Below are 23,402 nucleotides of genomic sequence, written 5' to 3'. Positions count from 1 at the left end.
TCCGACTTTCTGGCTCGCTACTATTGAATCTTTTGTCTACAAGCTCTGCTCTTCAGGTTACAATTTTCTGACGTGTCAGCATCTGGCTTCAGTCTTGTTTCATAGGACACATTCCCTGGTTCGTACACCCCAAACAGTCCTGGGTGGATGATTCCCAATTACTCTTCAATCCATTGAAGTCTTCACGAGCAATCTGCCGAGTCAGGTCGCAATAAAACCGACGTCTTGAAAGTCGTCTTGGCCTTCATCAAGGATACGAGGTGCGATCGGAAAGTTTTATCAACTTCTTAAAATCTTTGCCGATATGTAAGGCCTGTCAGTACAACTTTTTCTTTGTTATTTGTTCTTTGTAGTCTTCTTACACACCCATTCACATTACTCGTTTACGAAACAACTCGTGGAATTTCCGTTTCCTTCTAAACATCTTCCGGTCCCCAAATTTCCACCTCTGTCATGATGCTGAACTCTACTAGCAATTTATATAATTTCTCTAAAACTTTGACGTGAATATTATCCAATTCGCTTCGTCGATTCCTCTCTCCCTAAAGTCCATCTTAATGTTATCCTCTCACCACTTACGTATTGCAGAAAAATACGTAAGCACAATCAATAACTGGTTCCACATATTACATCAAGAAATACATTTTTTGACCAGAAGTAATGATTTTAAATGAGACGAAGTTTTTAATTGTCTTGATGAACAGACAAGGACATACAAATTGTACATTCTTATAATCTCTGAAGATGAAGAACATTTTCTTTCGTTGTCTGAGTCATATATAGTATATTCGTGATTATATTCTATTCCGTAAAATCGGTGTGAATAATTGCATTCGATCGCATTGCTGTTGAAAACTTACATGAACAGAATTTCATCCTACACTCTTCATGTTGACGCGAGATATCAGACACTTTTAAGCCCAAATTCTGTTGCCGTTGCACGAACGCTATAAGTGTTCAATTGAGTTATTCATGTTGTTTTAAGATTGAAAGTTCCTGGACACAGTTTTCTAGCGCGGTCCATCTAGATATCTTCTAGGACTGTTTTGAAAAGAAAAACTTCGAAATCTCAGGACTGAATTAACATATTCACATGCAGATAGTATAAAAGTTCACTGAATGCTGATAAAATATTGAAAAAAGAGTGTTTACTCTTTCGTAGTCTCTCATATGACGCGATGGAACAGAATCTTATGTGTTAACGCTCGACAGTGTTAACTCGAGACAACTTTCTTAAGTCTTATCGCAAAAATTTATGTTCACACAAATACCGAGACTATTTTCGAGTGCATATTTCCGTATTAGCGGTCTCGTTAATTTGCAATTTTAATACCTTACAGAATTTTACAGGTGTCATTAATGATTTAGGAGCTTTAGGACGTAATAATGAGATAAAGAGGTCTCATGAACGGAAGTACGTAAATGATTCTCATTATCAATAAAATCTTCTCGGGAGAACAGCCGCGTCAACTGGTTACTGTAGTAAACCGACGTTTCGGGAACCAACTCTGTCCCCATCATCAGGGTTCTGATGTGACTGGATACCTCGGAAGTTGCCCTGATCATGGGGACAGAGTTTTTTTCCCGAAACGTCGGTTTACTACGGTAACCAGTTGACGCGGCAGATCAAAACTGGAAAAAAAACAGCCAGAAATATGCAAAACAGACAAGCTACCTGGACGAACAGAATAATTTCAATATGGCTATAGGGTGTTTCCAAAGGACGTACAATAAATGATACGAAAGCTTCAAGTTGTCAATATGAGTCAAACGTCCAACGAATTTATGTCATGAATTGCTTCTGTAAAAAGTTACAAACGAAATTGTTCAGCATCTCCGAAATTAATAACGCTCAATTGAGTTAGGATTTACTTCAATTATTTATTTTAATCCGTCTGATCACAATATAATTTTATTTAAAATTTCTTATAATTAATATAATAAAATATCATTCATGTTCCTTATCGATTGATCGATTTACATTTCGGAACATTTACACAACATGTTTCAGTTTTTATAAAACCATCATCGATCAATCGATAAGGAACATGAATGATATTTTATTATCTTAATTATAAGAAATTTTAAATAAAATTATATTGTGATCAGACGGATTAAAATAATTAATTGATATAATATTCATAATATGACGCAATTACACTATCTTAGGATTTAATTGTTACATATTTTGCAACAAATGGCCGATATTCTCCTCCATGGTCATCTAAGACATACGTCACCACGATGTCGAAACGAGGCTCGGAAGTGCTCGAACACCCTAGGTATGGTAGGAAACTCGTTTAATCAATCCTGTATGCGATGTCGAAGTTGCTGTCTCGTGTCATTTTTGTTGGCGTAAACCGCTCTTTTTATGGAACCACAACGCAGGAACTTTGGGACCACGACCGATCCAACATCCAGGGTAATGCATGACTAACCACTCCCTTACAGACTTGACTGTGCTGGAGTACCATCATGATAAATGGACACCCGTCATCCTGTGCTTAAGAAAATATATTTCGACAGTTGAGGTGAACGTCTACAGAGAAATCGCAGACACCAAGTACCACTGAGTTTTTTTTAAGATACAGGGATCAGTGAGACCAGGGGTGGCCAACCCGCGGCCCGCGGGCCGCATGTGGCCCGCCTTGAACATTTTTCCGGCCCGCGAGATTCATCACAGTTTTACAAAATATATTTATTTTATAATATTATCTATGTTTACATGTAAGAATAATAGTAAACACAATAATAATAACTCATTATGTTTCAATTTTTCACTCCAAAAAAATGTCTATAGTGTATCTAAATCTAATATGGGGATATATAATTTTATATGTGGCCCGCGGAGTTATGATGCATTTCCAAAGTGGCCCGAAAGATCATTTGGGTTGGCCATCCCTGAGTGAGACGGTCTGTTGTGTTTGTGGCCCACACGTTGAACAACTTCGCGCATCCTACTGACTGAACCAGATTTATAAAATAACATGCTGTTCAACATTTATCCTCTGTGTATTCCAACAGAAGGTTTTTCAGACATATTTTCAATGAATATTTTGACTCATATTAAAGTCCTGAAACATCGCTGTCCTAAATGACACGTAATTAAAATTTTTTTTTAACCCTTTAAAGCTGCTGTAAAGCGTAATATTAAATTCCTGTCAGTTTTCGGTATCGAGGGAATTTTTTCTCTGCCGGCACGTGTAAAAAACCTGGGGCCCCACTCTACATTCTCCACGCCCACAACGGGTAATTTGTTCTTTGTTTTGATTTCATTATCTTGATTTATATTGGCTGAAGAGAGATGCGGAGGTAATACTGGGTTAAATAATTCGAAAACCCACATATCTGCATGGCAACGAAGTCTTCTCGTTCGTATGAGGTCTTCGACTAAAAATGCTTTTCCCACAAATTCGTGCTGACACGATGAAACAAGACGTCATTTAATCGTTTTAGACGTCCTTAACGTCATTTGTGGTTAACTGTGGAAATATTTGTCGTGCAATTACGTCGCTTTACTTGGTTATTGTATTTGTTGGTCGAATTGTTAGCTCAGGATGTCTGTAGTCTCGACAATCCGCGTTCATGGACGGTGATTGTGTTTGTATCAAAGGCGATGGCTTTCTTTACCGATAATAGCACGCTTTCTGGCTCAGTCACCTCGAAACTTGGTGAATATCTATCTCTATATATTGTTGTACCAATATTTTATATATTATAATAGAACACAACAATCAAATTGGTTGTTTATAATAGAACACAACAATGGCGAGTAAACAAATGGCTACAAATTGGTTGGTTATAATAGAACACAACAATCAAACTGGTTGGTTATAATAGAACACAACAATGGCGAGTAAACAAATGGCTACAAATTGGTTGGTTATAATAGAACACAACAATCAAATTGGTTGGTTATAATAGAACACAACAATGGCGAGTAAACAAATGGCTACAAATTGGTTGGTTATAATAGAACACAACAATCAAATTGGTTGGTTATAATAGAACACAACAATCAAATTGGTTCGTTATAATAGAACACAACAATGACGAGTAAACAAATGGCTACAAATTGGTTGGTTATAATAGAACACAACAATCAAATTGGTTGGTTACAATAGAACACGTCATCAAACAAACATTTGTTTACTCGGCATTGTTGCGTATACCAACACAACAACACTGTTGTACCAACACAACAATGCCGAAGTCAAGTGTTTTAATCCCCCATTCGGAGGGTTTGGTTTAGTTTCTTACACAAGATTTTAAAACGCAACCAACCCCCCGAGGAGCTCCGAAAGGAGCGCTCTGCTCTAGTATTATTAAAATGGTTAACCAACTAAGAATGACAAAATAAATTCCACTGGTTTAGATTATCCCGTCAAGCAATTTGTCCTTTGTGAGAATAATTTTGGTTGGGTGGTTCTCTGGGATTTTGACGCTGAATTGTTTTCTATCGTTTTCCTTCATGGTCTCTGGTACGTACACTCTGCCATTTGCCTTACAACTGAGGAAAATAACGGAAAACCTCGGTCAGGGTAGCCAAATAGATAGACCAATCTTTGCGATAACTTGGTTGTCTTTTCTATGACGGCCTCGGCTGGTCTCCTGAACGTCAGCCTCCTCTCGGTCGTCCGTGGGTGACCTCAGTCAGCACAGGTACGAACTAATTAATAATTATGGAGAAATTAATAACATATATTTGATATTCCTGGATAAGATTGATCAGATTTTGCTACAATGAACGTAAATTCCAACAGACCCAACTGAAAATGATGTGACTTAAAGCAGCAGTGATGTAGTTTAACATTGAATTGCAATACCTAAGTAAAATAGTGAGTGAACACGAGTGACGTAATAAAATATAGTGCAGCGTTCTAAATTGACAGCTTTTGGTAATTTAATAAGTTATAACATGCTAAATAATACGTTTATTTAAACTTGATATACGGTGAGATTTCAACGTATCTAAGTCTTTAGATTGTTTGGTGATGCGTTGACAGAAGACGATAATTATGGCCTGTGGACGAAATACGTTTGTGTAAGTAATTTGACAACCAGTGCGATTGGAAGGTGTTAGTATATGAAAATGTTTTGTAACTTAACTTAGCCTACGTCATTTCAGACATATTCAAATTGACTTTTCGCTTTTCAATCATTACGCTCTACATAATTAGCTGACGAGGACGATACATTGAAAATACGAGGTGCGATCGAAAGGTTTCCAGACTGCGCGTATAAAAACCCGTACACTTATCTCAGGTATTAAATTCATCCATCACCCTCGAAGTAGTTCCCCTGGGAGTGAACACAACGATCTCAGCGCCGCTGCCAAGCCTGGAAGCATCCCTGGAAATCTTTCTTTGTCAGCCTGTCAATCACCATCTGCGATTCTGCCTGAATCTCTTCTATCGTCTCAAATCTCCTTCCCTTTAGCTGAATTTTCATCTTTGGGAAGAGGAAGAAGTCTCACGGAGCTAAGGAGGGTGCGGGATGACGGCCATGGTGTTTGAGGCCAAAAACTGCCGAACTTTGAGGGCGGTGTGCGCTGGCGCGTTGTCATGATGCGTCGGATGTGGAGTTCTTCCTTTAGAATCAGCTGACAGGTCCCATAGCCTATCCCAACAATGTCGCACAAGTCGTTGATGGTACGACGTCGATCTTCGTGAATGGCCTGCCGAATCTTCGTAACATTTTCGGGCGTTGTGCTCGAAGATGGTCGTCCAGAACGCTCGTCATCATCGACAGAGGTTCGGCCATTTTTAAAACGTGAATGCCACACAAAAGTTTGTGCACGACCCATTGCGGACTCCCCAAATGCTTGCTTTAGCATTTCATAGGTTTCCGTAGCCGTTTTGGCGAGTCTTTGGCAAAATTTGATGCACACGCCATTCCGAAATCGCAGGAGGGTCGGTGTAATGCACTACCAAAACGCCCGTAACTAAGAAACAAATGCTAATTCGATGATGCCGGCTGGCACTGATTCACTATGAATGTAGGCCGCACCCCCTAGCGGCAGAAGCTCGTACTACATCCGGTTCGCCCTCTATTGACACAGTCTTGAAACTTTCCGATCGCACCTCGTAGAGGCTGTTCTGGTAGACGGAATATTCTAATCACTCTGAACGACTCAGTTTTGTGATAAACGGGAATTCGTAACTAGGATAATGCGAAATAAAGTCATTCTGAAAGTTTTTTTGGGGGGGTTGGATATTGATACATGCCCGATTCCTTCCAGATTCGTTATTAAAAATTCGTTTATTCGACGTTTTATGCAGTTGTAAAAGAGTCGTTAAGTAAAGCAAGACTCAGTTGTGACATTTTAAGAAAATTGTAGTGTCACGTTTGACGACATTTTCAGGAACTCAATAGAGAAAATGGAAGTTATTCGTCGAAATCCATCCTCAGTGCTGCTTCAGGCTAAAAAAAGACGTCGTTCTATTTCCACTCACACGCAATTGTCACCAGAACGGATTTTAATTTCCTGTCTCTTTAATGGCTGGTATATCCAGTCGCTTGATGAAGGAGGCGTTAGCTCTAGAGTACGTCCTGTCGATACAGTGTTGATGATAATGCCGTAAGAGCGCACTACGTTCTTTGTGTAGCGTCTGGAGGCCGGGCGTCTGTAGAATTCCAGCGATTGCAACACAGTTTATTTTTATCCCACGAAACGTCGTGGTAGTGATTAACATTCTTGCTTGATTATCGACGTATTATTTAGTGTTCTGTCTGACGACAGGTCCATATGAACAGGATCCTTCCATCCTTTTCTCGGACTGGGACCTGTTCATATACATTCTTGGCAGATGATCCAGAAGTGGTTTGCCATTGCCTTCTTCTGTGTGTGAGTGGAGTAATTGTTGGGATGCCACGGAGAAACCGGGGAAGCCCCCGGAGGAAAACTCAGTGTTGCCTAGACCACGGCCTTGCCCAACACAAGTTATAAATTCGGGCACCCCCGGGAATCGAACCCGAGACCCCAGTATTACAAGGTCAGCGTTCTAACCGCTAGACCACCGTGGCTTGAAGATTATCGGCTATAACGACGAAAGCTGTCACATATAATTACCCTGGCGGTTAGTTAAAACAGGCCACGACATTATTATTCTCAACGTCTACGGGTAATCAATATTTGGTGCTAATAAGTGCGAAAAATGTGCTAACTATTCTGTACTTTGCGTTTATGATTAAATCAAAGGCTTTAATATCTGCTGAGCTGGTCTGATGAAGTGAGTCATGCTTTTGCAATGTTGAACCCTGAAACTTTTAGACTTCAATGACGACACGTTTTGAGAGACCTAGGCTCACGTTGAAGACAATGTTACACGTTAGCAAATACATGCATAGCATGACAAAAATAGCATGTGATCGGAAATTTGCCAGATGTTAGAGAATGCCGAAAAGGAATAAATAATAATTTAAGTTTACTATTTATTTTTATTTTATAATTGTTACTCGATCCGGTGACGTCAGTAAGAATGTCAGTGATGTTAAGAAAAGTAACTATGGTATCTAAAATAATTAACCTGAACATGACAACATTGGTTAGCACTAAGAGGCTGGTTTGTGGGTTCTTAGGCCGTGTAGTCTGGTAAAAGTTTACCAACGTTCCAGAGGTTCTTGGTACCTCAGTCATCAGGGTGACGACTTATCGCCTTGATGATGGACGTAGAAACACAGAATACAGCGATCTTCAAGGCGAATAATTAATAAATATATAAGATCTAAACATTTTGAACATTATCGAGGATCTAGGAGCTTAGCTCCTGCTTGCGTCCTTATCTTCTATCCTTCCATCAGCTTTATTGTATTTTCCTGCTTATAGAATTTAGGGACCAAAAATGTACATAAATCTGAGTAATAGTTTGTAAGCTGTATCTGTTGAAATAATGTGTCAGGGTTGTTCGTTAGAAGTAAACCGGTCTACGAAATACCCGATCTTTGACGGTACGTCTCTACAAAGACCGGGTTAGGAAAGACCGAGTCCGTCAGAGACCGGGTGACACAGACACCGAGTCCGGTGTGCAGAGACCGGATCTGAAAGAGACCGGTCCTGGAACGGATCGTGAAGGGAAAATTTTGAATTTTTTTTCTTCAAATTCTGCGAAATTATCGAAACATCAGAATATGTTGGAAATTTTATAAAACGAACAAAACCAAAAAAATTTCGAAGTATTTTTAAAAATTTTAGAAGTTGAAATTTTTCTTGAAATTTCAGTTTTTGCGCTCTTTGGACAATTTGAAGCATTTTTTAATTAGAAAATTTTGAAAAAATTGATATTTTTTAAATTCTCCTCACCCGATATGCCAGAACCGGCCTCCGCCGAACACGGTCTTTGCTAAAAAATTTCTCTGCCGGATTCTGTACCTGCATGACTCGGTCTTTGAATGACCCGGTGTGTGACGGGACATCTGTGCAATGTCCGGGTCCGGCAGAGACTGGTGAGGTATAGACCGAGGCCGTCAGAAATCGGGTGAGGCAGGGACAGAGGCTTCCAGAGACGGAATTAGTCTGACACCGAGTCCGACATTCAGCGGTGAGGTACAGGACGAGTCCGTCAGAGACCGGCTAAAGAGAGACGGAGTCTGGCTAAGACCAGGTCCGGAAGAAACCGGTTCCGGATGGGGTAGTGTTGGGATAGTTTTCAAAAAAAATTTCAAATTCTTCAAAATTTTCGAAAAATCTAAAAATGTTGTAAATTGCCTACAAAGCGAACAAAACTTAAGAATTTTGAAAAATTTTAACATCAATTTTTCAAAATTTTCGAACAATTTTGGTCTTTCACGCCAATCAGAAAATTTCCTGCAATTTTTATTTTTCGACAATTTTTAAAAAATGATTTTTTTCCTTGAAAATGTACCCACCTGTTCCACACCAGAACCGGTTTCTAGCAAACCCGGTTTCAGACAGACACGCTGTCTTTTCAAACTATGACTCAAGCGCTCTGTGCTAGAAACGGTCTCTGCCTGTCCCGGTCTCTCTAAGACTCCGTCTCTGTGTCACGTTTTCTGCGCCACACGCCCGATGCCGGACTCGGTCTATGCCACACCCGTCTTTTCCTGTAACGGGTCTGAGTATAGACGGCCCGTTGGAGACAGGCTCTTACATAGACCGGGTCTCTCTGACACCGAGTGCGTCGGAGGCGGTGCGCGTAAAAGCCGACGTCCAGCTGGAGAACGTTTGTGGCAGTGGTAGGATAAGGTCATATTTGAAAAAATTTCAAAATTTCCAAAAAATCGAAATATGCTGGAAATTGTCCAAAAAGCGCACAAAACTCAAAAAGTTTAAAAAAAATTGCCTTCAAAATTTTTATCAATTTTTTCGAAAATTTTCGGTTTTGTGCGCGAATCAGACAATTTCCTGCATTTTTTGATTTCTCGATGATTTTAAATTTTTTTGTCAAAATTGTACCCAACTGATACACATCAGAACCGGTATGTAGCAAATGCGGATTCAGACACACGCTGTCTTCTCAGACTGACTCAAGCGGTCTGTGCAAGACACGGTCTCTGCCTGTCTCAGTCAATGTAAGACTCCGTCTCTGTGTCACGTTTTCTGAGCCACACGTCCGCCAACGGGCTCGGTCTATACCACGCCCGGCTTTTGCTGTAAGGAGTCTGTGTATAGACGGCCCGTTGGAGACAGGCTCTTACATAGGCCGGGTCTCGCTGTCACCGAGTGCGTCGGAGACGGTGCGCGTCAAAGACGACGACCAGCTGGGCACTGTTTGTAACAGTGGGAAGATGGGCACATGTGAAAAAATTTCGAAATTTTGAAAATTTCCAAAAAAATCGAAATATGCTGGAAATTGTCCAAATCGCGCACAAAACGCAAAATTTTTGAAAATTTTTGAATTTAATTTTTTTTCAGTTTTTTCGAAAATTTTCGTTTTTCTGCGCGAATCAGACAATTTCCTGCATTTTTTTATTTTTCGATAATTTTGAAAAATTTGAAAATTTTTGTCAAAATTGTACTCACCTGTACACACCAGAACCGGTCTGTAGCAAATGCGGATTAAGACAGACACGCTGTCTTCTCAGACTGACCCAAGCGGTCTGTGCAAGACACGGTCTCTGCCTGTCTCAGTCAATGTAAGACTCCGTCTCTGTGTCACGTTTTCTGAGCCACACGTCCGCCAACGGGCTCGGTCTATACCACGCCCGGCTTTTGCTGTAAGGGGTCTGTGTATAGACGGCCCGTTGGAGACAGGCTCTTACATAGGCCGGGTCTCGCTGTAACCGAGTGCGTCGGAGACGATGCTCTTCAAAGACGACGTCCAGCGTGGAACTGTTTGTGAAAGTGGCAGGATGGGGACATGTGAAGAATTTCGAAATTTTGAAAATTTCCAAAAAAACGAAATATGCTGGAAATTGTCCAAAAAGCGCACAAAACTCAAAAGTTTTGAAAAATTTTGACTTCAAAATTTTTATCAATTTTTTCGAAAATTTTCGATTTTGTGCGCGAATCAGACAATTTCCTGCATTTTTTGGTTTTTCGATAATTTTGAAAAATTTGAAAATTTTTGTCAAAATTGTACCCACCTGATACACATCAGAACCGGTATGTAGCAAATGCGGATTCAGACAGACACGCTGTCTTCTCAACTATGACTCAAGCGCTCTGTGCTAGAAACGGTCTCTGCCTGTTCCGGTCTCTGTAGGACTCCGTCTCTGTGTCACGTTTTCTGCACCACGTGCGCTAATGGGCTCGGTCTATACCACGCCCGGCTTTTGCTGTAAGGGGTCTGTGTATAGACGGCCCGTTAGAGACAGGCTCTTACATAGGCCGGGTCTCGCTGTCACAGAGTGCGTCGGAGACGGTTCGCGTCAAAGACGACGTGCAGCGGGGCACTGTTTGTAACAGTGGGAAGATGGGCACATGTGAAAAAATTTCGAAATTTTGAAAATTTCGAAAGAAATCGAAATATGCTGGAAATTGTCCAAATCGCGCACAAAACGCAAAATGTTTGAAAAATTTTGAATTTAATTTTTTTTCAGTTTTTTCGAAAATTTTCGTTTTTCTGCGCGAATCAGACAATTTCCTGCATTTTTTGATTTTTCGATAATTTTGAAAAATTTGAAAATTTTTGTCAAAATTGTACTCACCTGTACACACCAGAACCGGTCTGTAGCAAATGCGGATTAAGACAGACACGCTGTCTTCTCAGACTGACCCAAGCGGTCTGTGCAAGACACGGTCTCTGCCTGTCTCAGTCAATGTAAGACTCCGTCTCTATGTCACGTTTTCTGAGCCACACGTCTGCCAACGGGCTCGGTCTATACCACGCCCGGCTTTTGCTGTAAGGGGTCTGTGTACAGACGGCCCGTTGGAGACAGGCTCTTACATAGGCCGGGTCACGCTGTAACCGAGTGCGTCGGAGACGATGCTCTTCAAAGACGACGTCCAGCGTGGAATTGTTTGTGAAAGTGGCAGGATGGGACATGTGAAAAATTTCGAAATTTTTAAAGTTTCCAAAAAACGAAATATGCTGGAAATCGTCCAAATCGCGCACAAAACGCAGTGTTTGAAAAATTTTGAATTTAATTTTTTTCAGTTTTTTCGAAAATTTTCGTTTTTCTGCAAGAATCAGACAATTTCCTGCATTTTTTGATTTTTCGATAATTTTGAAAAATTTGAAAATTTTTGTCAAAATTGTACTCACCTGTACACACCAGAACCGGTCTGTAGCAAATGCGGATTAAGACAGACACGCTGTCTTCTCAGACTGACCCAAGCGGTCTGTGCAAGACACGGTCTCTGCCTGTCTCAGTCAATGTAAGACTCCGTCTCTGTGTCACGTTTTCTGAGCCACACGTCCGCCAACGGGCTCGGTCTATACCACGCCCGGCTTTTTCTGTAAGGGGTCTGTATATAGACGGCCCGTTGGAGACAGGCTCTTACATAGGCCGGGTCTCGCTGTAACCGAGTGCGTCGGAGACGATGCTCTTCAAAGACGACGTCCAGCGTGAAATTGTTTGTGAAAGTGGCAGGATGGGGACATGTGAAGAATTTCGAAATTTTGAAAATTTCCAAAAAATCGAAATATGCTGGAAATTGTCCAAATCGCGCACAAAACGCAAAATTTTTGAAAATTTTTGAATTTAAATTTTTTCAGTTTTTTCGAAAATTTTCGTTTTTCTGCGCGAATCAGACAATTTCCTGCATTTTTGATTTTTCGATAATTTTGAAAAATTTGAAAATTTTTGTCAAAACTGTACTCACCTGTACACACCAGACCCGGTCTGTAGCAAATGCGGATTAAGACAGACACGCTCTCTTCTCAGACTGACCCAAGCGGTCTGTGCAAGACACGGTCTCTGCCTGTCTCAGTCAATGTAAGACTCCGTCTCTGTGTCACGTTTTCTGAACCACACGTCCGCCAACGGGCTCGGTCTATACCACGCCCGGCTTTTGCTGTAAGGGGTCTGTGTATAGACGGCCCGTTAGAGACAGGCTCTTACATACGCCGGGTCTCGCTGTCACCGAGTGCGTCGGAGACGGTGCGCGTCAAAGACGACGTCCAGCTGGGCATTGTTTGTAACAGTGGGAGGATGGGCACATGTGAAAAAATTTCGAAATTTAAATTTCCAAAAAAATCGAAATATGCTGGAAATTGTCCAAATCGCGCACAAAACGCAAAATGTTTGAAAAATTTTTAATTTAAATTTTTTTCAGTTTTTTCGAAAATTTTCGTTTTTCTGCGCGAATCAGACAATTTCCTGCATTTTTTGATTTTTCGATAATTTTGAAAAAATTGAAAATTTTTGTCAAAATTGTACTCACCTGTACACACCAGAACCGGTCTGTAGCAAATGCGGATTAAGACAGACACGCTGTCTTCTCAGACTGACCCAAGCGGTCTGTGCAAGACACGGTCTCTGCCTGTCTCAGTCAATGTAAGACTGTGTCACGTTTTCTGAGCCACACGTCCGCCAACGGGCTCGGTCTATACCACGCCCGGCTTTTGCTGTAAGGGGTCTGTGGCCCGTTGGAGACAGGTTCTTACATAGGCCGGGTCTCGCTGTAACCGAGTGCGTCGGAGACGATGCTCTTCAAAGACGACGTCCAGCGTGGAACTGTTTGTGAAAGTGGCAGGATGGGGACATGTGAAGAATTTCGAAATTTTGAAAATTTCCAAAAAAACGAAATATGCTGGAAATTGTCCAAAAAGCGCACAAAACTCAAAAGTTTTGAAAAATTTTGACTTCAAAATTTTTATCAATTTTTTCGAAAATTTTCGGTTTTGTGCGCGAATCAGACAATTTCCTGCATTTTTTGATTTTTCGATAATTTTGAAAAATTTGAAAATTTTTGTCAAAATTGTACCCACCTGATACACATCAGAACCGGTATGTAGCAAATGCGGATTCAGACAGACACGCTGTCTTCTCAACTATGACTCAAGCGCTCTGTGCTAGAAACGGTCTCTGCCTGTTCCGGTCTCTGTAAGACTCCGTCTCTGTGTCACGTTTTCTGCACCCCACGTGCGCTAATGGGCTCGGTCTATACCACGCCCGGCTTTTGCTGTAAGGGGTCTGTGTATAGACGGCCCGTTAGAGACAGGCTCTTACATAGGCCGGGTCTCGCTGTCACCGAGTGCGTCGGAGACGGTTCGCGTCAAAGACGACGTCCAGCGGGGCACTATTTGTAACAGTGGGAAGATGGGCACATGTGAAAAAATTTCGAAATTTTGAAAATTTCCAAAAAAATCGAAATATGCTGGAAATTGTCCAAATCGCGCACAAAACGCAAAATTTTTGAAAAATTTTGAATTTAAATTTTTTTCAGTTTTTTCGAAAATTTTCGTTTTTCTGCGCGAATCAAACAATTTCCTGCATTTTTTGATTTTTCGATAATTTTGAAAAATTTGAAAATTTTTGTCAAAATTGTACACACCTGTACACACCAGAACCGGTCTGTAGCAAATGCGGATTAAGACAGACACGCTGTCTTCTCAGACTGACCCAAGCGGTCTGTGCAAGACACGGTCTCTGCCTGTCTCAGTCAATGTAAGACTCCGTCTCTGTGTCACGTTTTCTGAGCCACACGTCCGCCAACGGGCTCGGTCTATACCACGCCCGGCTTTTGCTGTAAGGGGTCTGTGTATAGACGGCCCGTTAGAGACAGGCTCTTACATAGGCCGGGTCTCGCTGTAACCGAGTGCGTCGGAGACGATGCTCTTCAAAGACGACGTCCAGCGTGGAACTGTTTGTGAAAGTGGCAGGATGGGGACATGTGAAGAATTTCGAAATTTTGAAAATTTCCAAAAAAACGAAATATGCTGGAAATTGTCCAAAAAGCGCACAAAACTCAAAAGTTTTGAAAAATTTTGACTTCAAAATTTTTATCAATTTTTTCGAAAATTTTCGGTTTTGTGCGCGAATCAGACAATTTCCTGCATTTTTTGATTTTTCGATAATTTTGAAAAATTTGAAAATTTTTGTCAAAATTGTACCCACCTGATACACATCAGAACCGGTATGTAGCAAATGCGGATTCAGACAGACACGCTGTCTTCTCAACTATGACCCAAGCGCTCTGTGCTAGAAACGGTCTCTGCCTGTTCCGGTCTCTGTAAGACTCCGTCTCTGTGTCACGTTTTCTGCACCCCACGTGCGCTAATGGCCTCGGTCTATACCACGCCCGGCTTTTGCTGTAAGGGGTCTGTGTATAGACGGCCCGTTAGAGACAGGCTCTTACATAGGCCGGGTCTCGCTGTCACCGAGTGCGTCGGAGACGGTTCGCGTCAAAGACGACGTCCAGCGGGGCACTGTTTGTAACAGTGGGAAGATGGGCACATGTGAAAAAATTTCGAAATTTTGAAAATTTCCAAAAAAATCGAAATATGCTGGAAATTGTCCAAATCGCGCACAAAACGCAAAATTTTTGAAAAATTTTGAATTTAAATTTTTTTCAGTTTTTTCGAAAATTTTCGTTTTTCTGCGCGAATCAAACAATTTCCTGCATTTTTTGATTTTTCGATAATTTTGAAAAATTTGAAAATTTTTGTCAAAATTGTACACACCTGTACACACCAGAACCGGTCTGTAGCAAATACGGATTCAGACACACGCTGTCTTCTCAGACTGACTCAAGCGGTCTGTGCAAGACACGGTCTCTGCCTGTCTCAGTCAATGTAAGACTCCGTTTCTGTGTCACGTTTTCTGAGCCACACGTCCGCCAACGGGCTCGGTCTATACCACGCCCGGCTTTTGCTGTAAGGGGTCTGTGTATAGTCGGCCCGTTGGAGACAGGCTCTTACATAGGCCGGGTCTCGCTGTAACCGAGTGCGTCGGAGACGATGCTCTTCAAAGACGACGTCCAGCGTGGAACTGTTTGTGAAAGTGGCAGGATGGGGACATGTGAAGAATTTCGAAATTTTGAAAATTTCCAAAAAAACGAAATATGCTGGAAATTGTCCAAAAAGCGCACAAAACTCAAAAGTTTTGAAAAATTTTGACTTCAAAATTTTTATCAATTTTTTCGAAAATTTTCGGTTTTGTGCGCGAATCAGACAATTTCCTGCATTTTTTGATTTTTCGATAATTTTGAAAAATTTGAAAATTTTTGTCAAAATTGTACCCACCTGATACACATCAGAACCGGTATGTAGCAAATGCGGATTCAGACAGACACGCTGTCTTCTCAACTATGACTCAAGCGCTCTGTGCTAGAAACGGTCTCTGCCTGTTCCGGTCTCTGTAAGACTCCGTCTCTGTGTCACGTTTTCTGCACCACACGTGCGCTAATGGGCTCGGTCTATACCACGCCCGGCTTTTGCTGTAAGGGGTCTGTGTATAGACGGCCGTTAGAGACAGGCTCTTACATACGCCGGGTCTCGCTGTCACCGAGTGCGTCGGAGACGGATCGCGTCAAAGACGACGTCCAGCGGGGCACTGTTTGTAACAGTGGGAAGATGGGCACATGTGAAAAAATTTCGAAATTTTGAAAATTTCCAAAAAAATCGAAATATGCTGGAAATTGTCCAAATCGCGCACAAAACGGAAAATTTTTGAAAAATTTTGAATTTAAATTTTTTTCAGTTTTTTCGAAAATTTTCGTTTTTCTGCGCGAATCAGACAATTTCCTGCATTCTTTGATTTTTCGATAATTTTGAAAAATTTGAAAATTTTTCTCAAAATTGTACTCACCTGTACACACCAGAACCGGTCTGTAGCAAATGCGGATTAAGACGGACACGCTGTCTTCTCAGACTGACCCAAGCGGTCTGTGCAAGACACGGTCTCTGCCTGTCTCAGTCAATGTAAGACTCCGTCTCTGTGTCACGTTTTCTGAGCCACACGTCCGCCAACGGGCTCGGTCTATACCACGCCCGGCTTTTGCTGTAAGGGGTCTGTGTATAGACGGCCCGTTGGAGACAGGCTCTTACATAGGCCGGGTCTCGCTGTAACCGAGTGCGTCGGAGACGATGCTCTTCAAAGACGACGTCCAGCGTGGAATTGTTCGTGAAAGTGGCAGGATGGGGACATGTGAAAAATTTCGAAATTTTTAAAATTTCCAAAAAAACGAAATATGCTGGAAATTGTCCAAATCGCGCACAAAACGCAAAATGTTTGAAGAATTTTGAATTTAATTTTTTTTCAGTTTTTTCGAAAATTTTCATTTTTCTGCGCGAATCAGACAATTTCCTGCATTTTTTGATTTTTCGATAATTTTGAAAAATTTGAAAATTTCTTTCAAAATTGTACTCACCTGTACACACCAGAACCGGTCTGTAGCAAATGCGGATTAAGACAGACACGCTGTCTTCTCAGACTGACCCAAGCGGTCTGTGCAAGACACGGTCTCTGCCTGTCTCAGTCAATGTAAGACTCCGTCTCTGTGTCACGTTTTCTGAGCCACACGTCCGCCAACGGGCTCGGTCTATACCACGCCCGGCTTTTGCTGTAAGGGGTCTGTGTATAGACGGCCCGTTGGAGACAGGCTCTTACATAGGTCGGGTCTCGCTGTAACCGAGTGCGTCGGAGACGATGCTCTTCAAAGACGACGTCCAGCGTGGAATTGTTTGTGAAAGTGGAAAGATGGGGACACGTGAAAAATTTCGAAATTTTGAAAATTTCCAAAAAAACAAAATATGCTGGAAATTGTCCAAATCGCGCACAAAACGCAAAATTTTTGAAAACTTTTGAATTTAAATTTTTTTCAGTTTTTTCGAAAATTTTCGTTTTTCTGCGCGAATCAGACAATTTCCTGCATTTTTTTGATTTTTCGATAATTTTGAAAAATTTGAAAATTTTTGTCAAAATTGTACCCACCTGATACACATCAGAACCGGTATGTAGCAAATGCGGATTCAGACAGACACGCTGTCTTCTCAACTATGACTCAAGCGCTCTGTGCTAGAAACGGTCTCTGCCTGTTCCGGTCTCTGTAGGACTCCGTCTCTGTGTCACGTTTTCTGCACCACGTGCGCTAATGGGCTCGGTCTATACCACGCCCGGCTTTTGCTGTAAGGGGTCTGTGTATAGACGGCCCGTTAGAGACAGGCTCTTACATAGGCCGGGTCTCGCTGTCACAGAGTGCGTCGGAGACGGTTCGCGTCAAAGACGACGTGCAGCGGGGCACTGTTTGTAACAGTGGGAAGATGGGCACATGTGAAAAAATTTCGAAATTTTGAAAATTTCGAAAGAAATCGAAATATGCTGGAAATTGTCCAAATCGCGCACAAAACGCAAAATGTTTGAAAAATTTTGAATTTAATTTTTTTTCAGTTTTTTCGAAAATTTTCGTTTTTCTGCGCGAATCAGACAATTTCCTGCATTTTTTGATTTTTCGATAATTTTGAAAAATTTGAAATTTTTTGTCAAAATTGTACTCACCTGTACACACCAGAACCGGTCTGTAGCAAATGCGGATTAAGACAGACACGCTGTCTTCTCAGACTGACCCAAGCGGTCTGTGCAAGACACGGTCTCTGCCTGTCTCAGTCAATGTAAGACTCCGTCTCTATGTCACGTTTTCTGAGCCACACGTCTGCCAACGGGCTCGGTCTATACCACGCCCGGCTTTTGCTGTAAGGGGTCTGTGTACAGACGGCCCGTTGGAGACAGGCTCTTACATAGGCCGGGTCACGCTGTAACCGAGTGCGTCGGAGACGATGCTCTTCAAAGACGACGTCCAGCGTGGAATTGTTTGTGAAAGTGGCAGGATGGGACATGTGAAAAATTTCGAAATTTTTAAAATTTCCAAAAAACGAAATATGCTGGAAATCGTCCAAATCGCGCACAAAACGCAGTGTTTGAAAAATTTTGAATTTAATTTTTTTCAGTTTTTTCGAAAATTTTCGTTTTTCTGCAAGAATCAGACAATTTCCTGCATTTTTTGATTTTTCGATAATTTTGAAAAATTTGAAAATTTTTGTCAAAATTGTACTCACCTGTACACACCAGAACCGGTCTGTAGCAAATGCGGATTAAGACAGACACGCTGTCTTCTCAGACTGACCCAAGCGGTCTGTGCAAGACACGGTCTCTGCCTGTCTCAGTCAATGTAAGACTCCGTCTCTGTGTCACGTTTTCTGAGCCACACGTCCGCCAACGGGCTCGGTCTATACCACGCCCGGCTTTTTCTGTAAGGGGTCTGTATATAGACGGCCCGTTGGAGACAGGCTCTTACATAGGCCGGGTCTCGCTGTAACCGAGTGCGTCGGAGACGATGCTCTTCAAAGACGACGTCCAGCGTGAAATTGTTTGTGAAAGTGGCAGGATGGGGACATGTGAAGAATTTCGAAATTTTGAAAATTTCCAAAAAATCGAAATATGCTGGAAATTGTCCAAATCGCGCACAAAACGCAAAATTTTTGAAAATTTTTGAATTTAAATTTTTTCAGTTTTTTCGAAAATTTTCGTTTTTCTGCGCGAATCAGACAATTTCCTGCATTTTTGATTTTTCGATAATTTTGAAAAATTTGAAAATTTTTGTCAAAACTGTACTCACCTGTACACACCAGACCCGGTCTGTAGCAAATGCGGATTAAGACAGACACGCTCTCTTCTCAGACTGACCCAAGCGGTCTGTGCAAGACACGGTCTCTGCCTGTCTCAGTCAATGTAAGACTCCGTCTCTGTGTCACGTTTTCTGAACCACACGTCCGCCAACGGGCTCGGTCTATACCACGCCCGGCTTTTGCTGTAAGGGGTCTGTGTATAGACGGCCCGTTAGAGACAGGCTCTTACATACGCCGGGTCTCGCTGTCACCGAGTGCGTCGGAGACGGTGCGCGTCAAAGACGACGTCCAGCTGGGCATTGTTTGTAACAGTGGGAGGATGGGCACATGTGAAAAAATTTCGAAATTTAAATTTCCAAAAAAATCGAAATATGCTGGAAATTGTCCAAATCGCGCACAAAACGCAAAATGTTTGAAAAATTTTTAATTTAAATTTTTTTCAGTTTTTTCGAAAATTTTCGTTTTTCTGCGCGAATCAGACAATTTCCTGCATTTTTTGATTTTTCGATAATTTTGAAAAAATTGAAAATTTTTGTCAAAATTGTACTCACCTGTACACACCAGAACCGGTCTGTAGCAAATGCGGATTAAGACAGACACGCTGTCTTCTCAGACTGACCCAAGCGGTCTGTGCAAGACACGGTCTCTGCCTGTCTCAGTCAATGTAAGACTGTGTCACGTTTTCTGAGCCACACGTCCGCCAACGGGCTCGGTCTATACCACGCCCGGCTTTTGCTGTAAGGGGTCTGTGGCCCGTTGGAGACAGGTTCTTACATAGGCCGGGTCTCGCTGTAACCGAGTGCGTCGGAGACGATGCTCTTCAAAGACGACGTCCAGCGTGGAACTGTTTGTGAAAGTGGCAGGATGGGGACATGTGAAGAATTTCGAAATTTTGAAAATTTCCAAAAAAACGAAATATGCTGGAAATTGTCCAAAAAGCGCACAAAACTCAAAAGTTTTGAAAAATTTTGACTTCAAAATTTTTATCAATTTTTTCGAAAATTTTCGGTTTTGTGCGCGAATCAGACAATTTCCTGCATTTTTTGATTTTTCGATAATTTTGAAAAATTTGAAAATTTTTGTCAAAATTGTACCCACCTGATACACATCAGAACCGGTATGTAGCAAATGCGGATTCAGACAGACACGCTGTCTTCTCAACTATGACTCAAGCGCTCTGTGCTAGAAACGGTCTCTGCCTGTTCCGGTCTCTGTAAGACTCCGTCTCTGTGTCACGTTTTCTGCACCCCACGTGCGCTAATGGGCTCGGTCTATACCACGCCCGGCTTTTGCTGTAAGGGGTCTGTGTATAGACGGCCCGTTAGAGACAGGCTCTTACATAGGCCGGGTCTCGCTGTCACCGAGTGCGTCGGAGACGGTTCGCGTCAAAGACGACGTCCAGCGGGGCACTATTTGTAACAGTGGGAAGATGGGCACATGTGAAAAAATTTCGAAATTTTGAAAATTTCCAAAAAAATCGAAATATGCTGGAAATTGTCCAAATCGCGCACAAAACGCAAAATTTTTGAAAAATTTTGAATTTAAATTTTTTTCAGTTTTTTCGAAAATTTTCGTTTTTCTGCGCGAATCAAACAATTTCCTGCATTTTTTGATTTTTCGATAATTTTGAAAAATTTGAAAATTTTTGTCAAAATTGTACACACCTGTACACACCAGAACCGGTCTGTAGCAAATGCGGATTAAGACAGACACGCTGTCTTCTCAGACTGACCCAAGCGGTCTGTGCAAGACACGGTCTCTGCCTGTCTCAGTCAATGTAAGACTCCGTCTCTGTGTCACGTTTTCTGAGCCACACGTCCGCCAACGGGCTCGGTCTATACCACGCCCGGCTTTTGCTGTAAGGGGTCTGTGTATAGACGGCCCGTTAGAGACAGGCTCTTACATAGGCCGGGTCTCGCTGTAACCGAGTGCGTCGGAGACGATGCTCTTCAAAGACGACGTCCAGCGTGGAACTGTTTGTGAAAGTGGCAGGATGGGGACATGTGAAGAATTTCGAAATTTTGAAAATTTCCAAAAAAACGAAATATGCTGGAAATTGTCCAAAAAGCGCACAAAACTCAAAAGTTTTGAAAAATTTTGACTTCAAAATTTTTATCAATTTTTTCGAAAATTTTCGGTTTTGTGCGCGAATCAGACAATTTCCTGCATTTTTTGATTTTTCGATAATTTTGAAAAATTTGAAAATTTTTGTCAAAATTGTACCCACCTGATACACATCAGAACCGGTATGTAGCAAATGCGGATTCAGACAGACACGCTGTCTTCTCAACTATGACCCAAGCGCTCTGTGCTAGAAACGGTCTCTGCCTGTTCCGGTCTCTGTAAGACTCCGTCTCTGTGTCACGTTTTCTGCACCCCACGTGCGCTAATGGGCTCGGTCTATACCACGCCCGGCTTTTGCTGTAAGGGGTCTGTGTATAGACGGCCCGTTAGAGACAGGCTCTTACATAGGCCGGGTCTCGCTGTCACCGAGTGCGTCGGAGACGGTTCGCGTCAAAGACGACGTCCAGCGGGGCACTGTTTGTAACAGTGGGAAGATGGGCACATGTGAAAAAATTTCGAAATTTTGAAAATTTCCAAAAAAATCGAAATATGCTGGAAATTGTCCAAATCGCGCACAAAACGCAAAATTTTTGAAAAATTTTGAATTTAAATTTTTTTCAGTTTTTTCGAAAATTTTCGTTTTTCTGCGCGAATCAAACAATTTCCTGCATTTTTTGATTTTTCGATAATTTTGAAAAATTTGAAAATTTTTGTCAAAATTGTACACACCTGTACACACCAGAACCGGTCTGTAGCAAATGCGGATTCAGACACACGCTGTCTTCTCAGACTGACTCAAGCGGTCTGTGCAAGACACGGTCTCTGCCTGTCTCAGTCAATGTAAGACTCCGTTTCTGTGTCACGTTTTCTGAGCCACACGTCCGCCAACGGGCTCGGTCTATACCACGCCCGGCTTTTGCTGTAAGGGGTCTGTGTATAGTCGGCCCGTTGGAGACAGGCTCTTACATAGGCCGGGTCTCGCTGTAACCGAGTGCGTCGGAGACGATGCTCTTCAAAGACGACGTCCAGCGTGGAACTGTTTGTGAAAGTGGCAGGATGGGGACATGTGAAGAATTTCGAAATTTTGAAAATTTCCAAAAAAACGAAATATGCTGGAAATTGTCCAAAAAGCGCACAAAACTCAAAAGTTTTGAAAAATTTTGACTTCAAAATTTTTATCAATTTTTTCGAAAATTTTCGGTTTTGTGCGCGAATCAGACAATTTCCTGCATTTTTTGATTTTTCGATAATTTTGAAAAATTTGAAAATTTTTGTCAAAATTGTACCCACCTGATACACATCAGAACCGGTATGTAGCAAATGCGGATTCAGACAGACACGCTGTCTTCTCAACTATGACTCAAGCGCTCTGTGCTAGAAACGGTCTCTGCCTGTTCCGGTCTCTGTAAGACTCCGTCTCTGTGTCACGTTTTCTGCACCACACGTGCGCTAATGGGCTCGGTCTATACCACGCCCGGCTTTTGCTGTAAGGGGTCTGTGTATAGACGGCCGTTAGAGACAGGCTCTTACATACGCCGGGTCTCGCTGTCACCGAGTGCGTCGGAGACGGATCGCGTCAAAGACGACGTCCAGCGGGGCACTGTTTGTAACAGTGGGAAGATGGGCACATGTGAAAAAATTTCGAAATTTTGAAAATTTCCAAAAAAATCGAAATATGCTAGTAATTGTCCAAATCGCGCACAAAACGGAAAATTTTTGAAAAATTTTGAATTTAAATTTTTTTCAGTTTTTTCGAAAATTTTCGTTTTTCTGCGCGAATCAGACAATTTCCTGCATTCTTTGATTTTTCGATAATTTTGAAAAATTTGAAAATTTTTCTCAAAATTGTACTCACCTGTACACACCAGAACCGGTCTGTAGCAAATGCGGATTAAGACAGACACGCTGTCTTCTCAGACTGACCCAAGCGGTCTGTGCAAGACACGGTCTCTGCCTGTCTCAGTCAATGTAAGACTCCGTCTCTGTGTCACGTTTTCTGAGCCACACGTCCGCCAACGGGCTCGGTCTATACCACGCCCGGCTTTTGCTGTAAGGGGTCTGTGTATAGACGGCCCGTTGGAGACAGGCTCTTACATAGGCCGGGTCTCGCTGTAACCGAGTGCGTCGGAGACGATGCTCTTCAAAGACGACGTCCAGCGTGGAATTGTTCGTGAAAGTGGCAGGATGGGGACATGTGAAAAATTTCGAAATTTTTAAAATTTCCAAAAAAACGAAATATGCTGGAAATTGTCCAAATCGCGCACAAAACGCAAAATGTTTGAAGAATTTTGAATTTAATTTTTTTTCAGTTTTTTCGAAAATTTTCATTTTTCTGCGCGAATCAGACAATTTCCTGCATTTTTTGAT

General features: G+C 41.9%; 1 protein-coding gene across 2 annotated transcripts in view; it reads left to right on the top strand.

Annotated features, from left to right (window-relative positions):
* The window catches only part of LOC110835845 (uncharacterized), a 171,399-nt gene that overhangs the window by 107,797 nt on the left and 40,200 nt on the right, over positions 1–23,402 (top strand). The gene's annotated exons all lie outside the window — the stretch shown is intronic.

The sequence above is a fragment of the Zootermopsis nevadensis genome, unplaced genomic scaffold (assembly GCF_977971745.1).
Source record: "Zootermopsis nevadensis isolate Lab colony 2312 unplaced genomic scaffold, Znev_1.0 Znev_ptg000020l, whole genome shotgun sequence".
Classification (NCBI taxonomy): Eukaryota; Metazoa; Arthropoda; class Insecta; order Blattodea; family Termopsidae; genus Zootermopsis; species Zootermopsis nevadensis.
Note: the sequence above shows the minus strand (reverse complement) of the source record. Positions and strands in the feature narration are given on the sequence as shown.